Here is a 5,349-nt window from a genome sequence, read left to right on the forward strand (position 1 = left end):
TCTTTCTCTCTCTCTCTCTCTCTCTAGATCCGATTCCCTCTCAGTTGTTCTGTGTCTCTAGCCAATAAATAATAAATAAATGCAATTTTCAAAAAGAGTTAAATTCATTCATTGACTTGCAAAGATTTCTTAGGTATCAGGCAGTGTTTCATAAATACATAAATAAGTACTTCAGCAGTTTGCAACATAGATTGAGGATATAGCAGTAAACAACACAATAGAAAAGAAGATGATTGGCGTATCATAGAAGGTATGAAATGCTGTGTAATAAAGAATGCAGAAGATATGTAGATAGTTTTTGTAATCTAGTCCAGACACTGGTGGTAGCAGTAGAGAAGGTGAGAAGTGGTCAGTTCTAGACATATTTTGAAGGAATGCGCAACCTTATTTCCTGACAGACTGAATCTAGTACATGAGTCAAAAATCATAAAGAGGGAAGTCAGGCAGCGCAGAAGGTTAAGCGCATGTGGCTCAAAGCGCAGGGACCGGCATAAGGATCCCGGTTCGCGCCCGCGGCTTCCCACCTGCAGGGGAGTCACTTCACAGGCGGTGAAGCAGGTCTGTCTTTCTTCCCCTCCTCTCTCCATTTCTGTCTGTCCTATCTAACAACAATGACATCAACAACAACAATGAAAAACAACAAGGGCAACAAAAAGGAAAATAAATAAATATTTTTTAAAAATCATAAAGAATGACTCCAGGTGTGGGGGAGAGAGTGGTGGTGCTCTCAATAGAATGCACATCTTTATTTTTTACTGATTTAATAGATCAACAAGACCATAGGATAAGAGGGGTACAATTCCACACAATCCCACCACCAGAGTACTGTATCCCATCCCTCCATTGGGAGTGTTTCTATTCTTTATCCCTCTGGAAGCATGGACCCAAGATCATTATGGGATGCAGAAGGTGGGAGTCTGGCTTCTATAATTGCTTCTCCACTGGACATGGGCTTTGGTAGGTTGATCCATACACCTAGCCTGTTTCTGTCTTTCCCTAGTGGGGCAGGGCTGTGGAGAGGTGGGGTACCGGGACACATTGGTGAGGTCCATCTGCCCAGGAAAGTCAGGTTGGCGTCATGGTGGCATCTGTAACTTGGTGGCTGAAAAAGAGTTAAGATACAAAGCAGAACAACTTGGTTAATAATCAGGAGCCTACAAGTAAGAAGAGAGATTTGGGGTAGAGTGTGTGTCTTACTATGTGTGAGGACTAGTGTTCAAGCCTCCAGTCCTCATCTGCAGGGGAAATCTTCATGTGCGCTGCTCCAAGTGCCTCTCTTCCTCTCGCCCTTCTTCTCCCACTCTCTCTATTGCTATCACTTGTCAGAATAGTCATGATGCATTTTTGCATAGAAAAAAAGAAAGACAGAAAGAGAGAAAGAAAGGATGGAAAGAGAAAAGAGAAAAGAAAAGAAAAGAAAAGAAAAGAAAAGAAAAGAAAAGAAAAGAAAAAAGAAAAACACACCATGACTTTTCTGACAACCCACTAATAACTGGGGAAGACTAAAGAAAAAGCAGATGCAAAGGAGGAGAAGAAGAAAGGCATAGCTTCTACTCCCCCATCCCATCATTTTCAGTTTTTTGTTAAACACCAAGGGAAAGTGTTGTATAGGCATTGCATATAAGACTCAAGAGTATACGGTTTAAGTCCATTTTTAAAAGAAAGGAAGGGAGGCTGGAGGAAGGGAATGAGAGAGAGGAACAGAAGAGCAGAGAAATAAACATGGACAGAGACGGCAACGGGGGAGTCAAGGAGAGAGAAATGAATATGTTTTTTATACATGAATGTCCAGACCAAATCTCATTGTTTTCCTTTGTTTTTATTTTTTATTATTATATTTACTTATTGGATGGAGAAGGCCAGAAATCAAGAGTGTAGGGAGAGACAGAGAAGGAGAGAGAAAGAGAGGCACCTGCAACCCTGCTTCACCACTCAAAGTTTCTCCCTGCTGCTGGGGACTGGGGGCTGGAACTGGGGTCTTTGCACATTGTAACGTGTGCACTCAACCAGGTACAACACCACCCAGCCCCCAATTTCATGATTTTCTTATCAGCAATTCACTGTGTTGTCATCCCAACCAAATGTGGGGTTGGGACTAATTTTTCTTGTTGTTATTAAAGATGTCTGAGCCACTAAAAACCTTTTTTTTATGCTCATGTCTGCATCCAGGGAAAACTGTTAAGTGCTCTAATTAAAAGGGTTCACATCCATGGCATGCATACACTTACTTCATGAAGATTGCCCTCTGTCCACAGGTTAGATCCACTTTAAGGCCAGCTCCTAACATGTCACTATGCATTTATTTGAAACTCTATTAGGCGCAAGTAAACAGACCTAGTGTCCTTTATGTTATAGGTAGGGGATTAAGATTAACTTGCCCGGAAGTCAGCAGCGGGTTAAGTACACGTGGCGCAAAGCTCAAGGACCGGCATAAGGATCCCGGTTCGAGCCCCCGGGTTCCCACCTGCAGGGGAGTCACTTCACAGGCAGTGAAGCAGGTCTGCAGGTGTCTATCTTTCTCTCCCCTTCTATCTTCCCCTCCTCTCTCCATTTCTCTCTGTCCTATCCAAAACAACGACATCAATAACTACAAAAAAAAAAAAAAAAAGATTACCTTACCCTTCCATGTCAACTACATCTTTCTCAACCACACGTCACAATGTTGCCATCATTATAACCACAGAAAACCCTGCTGTAAGGTCCAGGGACACATAGGCCACCTCCTGTGAGAAACGTGGACACACACCGCCTGGATTCTACCCTGTGTCAGAGGCTACTCCTTTGCTGGTACCTTTCAAACACTGGCGTGCAAGATATCATATATGCTTTTTAAAATGTATATATTTACTATTTATGTAGTTATGATTGGATAGAGACTGAGAAATTGAGAAAGAAGGAGGGGGAGTCAGGTGGCAGCGCAGCGGGGTAAGTGTAGGTGGCGCAAAGCAAAGCACAAGGACCGGCATAAAGATCTCCATTGAGGCCCCGGCTCCCCACCTGCAGGGGAGTCGCTTCACGGGCGGTGAAGCAGGTCTGTAGGAGTCTGTCTTTCTCTCCCCCTCTCTGTCTTCCCCTCCTCTCTCCATTTCTCTCTGTCCTATCCAACAACGATGACATCAACAATAACAACAATAACTACAACAATAAAACAAAAGGGAATAAATATTTTTTAAAAAATTGAGAGAGAAGGAAGAGGAGATAGAGAAGGAGAAAGACACAGAGACACCTGCAGCACTGCTTCACCAATTGTGAAGCTTTCCCCCCTCACCCTCACAGGTGGGAACAGGGACTTGAACCCTGGTCCTTATGCACTGTAATGTATGTGCTTAACTAGAGGCACCACCACCTGGACCCTGCTTTTTTTTTTTTTATCCAAGCCAAGAAATCTTTCCCAAATAGCTTCAATATTGTTCTCACTCTTGGAGATGAGCTTAAAAAGGAGTGTGTGTGTGTGTGTGGGGGGGGGGGTTACAGGTCATGGATATCCCCTAGAGAGCACCTGTCATAGTGCACAAGGTTCCAGGGATCGAGTCCCAAGTCCCCACCTGCAGGGAGACAGCACCATGAGTAGTGAAGCAGTGTTTCAGGGCCCTCTCTAGTCTCCCTCTCTATCTTCCCTTTTCCTCTCTATTTCTCTCTGTCTCTATCCAAAATATATAAATATTTTTTAAAAGTGTATTTTTTATTTGTTTTATAAAGGTGAGGAAGAGTAGTTTCAGCATATATCATTCCAACAGGGAATCAAACTCAGGGACTCAAGAATTCAAACAGCGTTTTTTCCATGCTAGGTCGCCTCCTCAGCTGATGGACATTTAAAAAAAGAAGAAAAAGGAGAAGGAGGAGGAGGAGGAGAAGAGGAGGAGGAGGAGGAGGAGGAGGAGGAGGAGGAGGAGGAGGAAGAAGGAGAAGAAGAAGAAGAAGAAGAAGAAGAAGAAGAAGAAGAAGAAGAAGAAGAAGAAGAAGAAGAAGAAGAAGAAGAAGGAGAAGAAGGAGAAGAAGGAGAAGAAGGAGAAGAGGAAGGAGGAGGAGAGAAGAGGAGGAGAAGGAAGAGGAAGAAGAATGGTTTTTAACATTGTTTATTTTGGATAGAGACAGATAAATTAGGAGGGATGGGGGGGTTGGGGGGGGAAGACAAACGCCTGATGCACTGTTTCTCTGCTCATGAAGCTTTCCCCCTGCAGGTGGGGACCAGGGACTTGAACTTGGGTCCTTGTGCACTGTAGTATGTGAGCTACTACTGAGTGCATTACCAAATGGTCCCTAGACATTTTCAATAGTTAAATCAAGCTAATATATAAATATTTGCCTCCAGGGTTATTGCTGGTGGTCCGTGCCTGCATGAATCCACTACTCCTGGAGGCTACTTAAAAAAAAAAAAAAGTAAATAATAAGACAGTCCCTCTTAGAATTAATTCACTCATGAAGAGAGGAATAAAAAAAGAAACTCTGAAGTTAATCTTTTTGGTTTTTTCCACTCAATTAACAAATCTGTTCAAAAGTTGAGACCTAAGAGACTCTGAACCATTGGCCAACTGCAATCAGGAATAAGACGTGGAAGAGGAAAGTGTCTCCAGGCCTTGTCACAGGAGACAGAGTCAGGTGTGGGCCCCGCTCCCAAGGCAACGTGGAGAATCAGTATCGCAGCGCAGTGGGGGGTCCCTGCCCCCAGGCACATTCTTACCAGTTAAAGAACTTTTATTTCTGCTCTTCGGACTCCTCAATCCATCTGAACTCACCAGTGTGACCTCACTGGGGAGCGCACACAGATGAAAGGAAGCATGAAATAGGTGAGTCAAGAGTAGAGGGGAGACTCCCACCTCTCGAGTCCAATTTCCAGGCAGAAAAAGGCAGAGTGAAAAGATTCTGAACCCAGCTCACTAACCACTGACTGCTCCTAGGAGATTAGCCTGGAGGCCCAGAAGCCGGATCTTCACGGGCAGCTCAACCATCTCCTTTGGAGCCCATACTTTTATGCCGTAATAACAGCCACTCCTTTTCCCTGGTTTGGATCCAAAAAACAATCCCTCTCTCCCTTCTCCTCTAATACCAGCCTCTCTGGAGTGAGCTCATGTCCTCCCTTTTCTCTTCCTCCCTCTGACTCACACAGCTCAAATTAAGACATAAAACCCTGTTGGATGAGCTAAACTGGAATCATCAACTTTGAATGGGCCAGCCCTTTCGTGAAAGGGAATCTCACTTTCACTGTGAGTGCCAAGCCTCTGGGTGACTGAACTTGGTCATGAGAGGTCCAGAATCCAACACACTCATTCAACAAAAACAAGAGCGGTGTATGTCTTTAAAGGGAGAAGAAAATACACCTTTCACAGAAACAAAGTAGCTATGTGTTCC

The 5,349-nt window shown here is 44.0% G+C and overlaps 1 long non-coding RNA gene across 1 annotated transcript; it reads right to left on the bottom strand.

Moving 5' to 3' along the window:
- Positions 1-704: 704 nt before the first annotated feature.
- On the bottom strand, positions 705-5,073 carry LOC132539328 (uncharacterized). Its single transcript, XR_009550577.1, has 2 exons — positions 4,682-5,073; positions 705-1,102 (listed from the first exon to the last, which is right to left on the bottom strand). It is a non-coding gene; the product is annotated as an uncharacterized LOC132539328 (long non-coding RNA).
- Between the last annotated feature and the right edge of the window lie 276 nt (positions 5,074-5,349).

The sequence above is a fragment of the Erinaceus europaeus genome, chromosome 7, assembly GCF_950295315.1.
Source record: "Erinaceus europaeus chromosome 7, mEriEur2.1, whole genome shotgun sequence".
NCBI lineage: Eukaryota > Metazoa > Chordata > Mammalia > Eulipotyphla > Erinaceidae > Erinaceus > Erinaceus europaeus.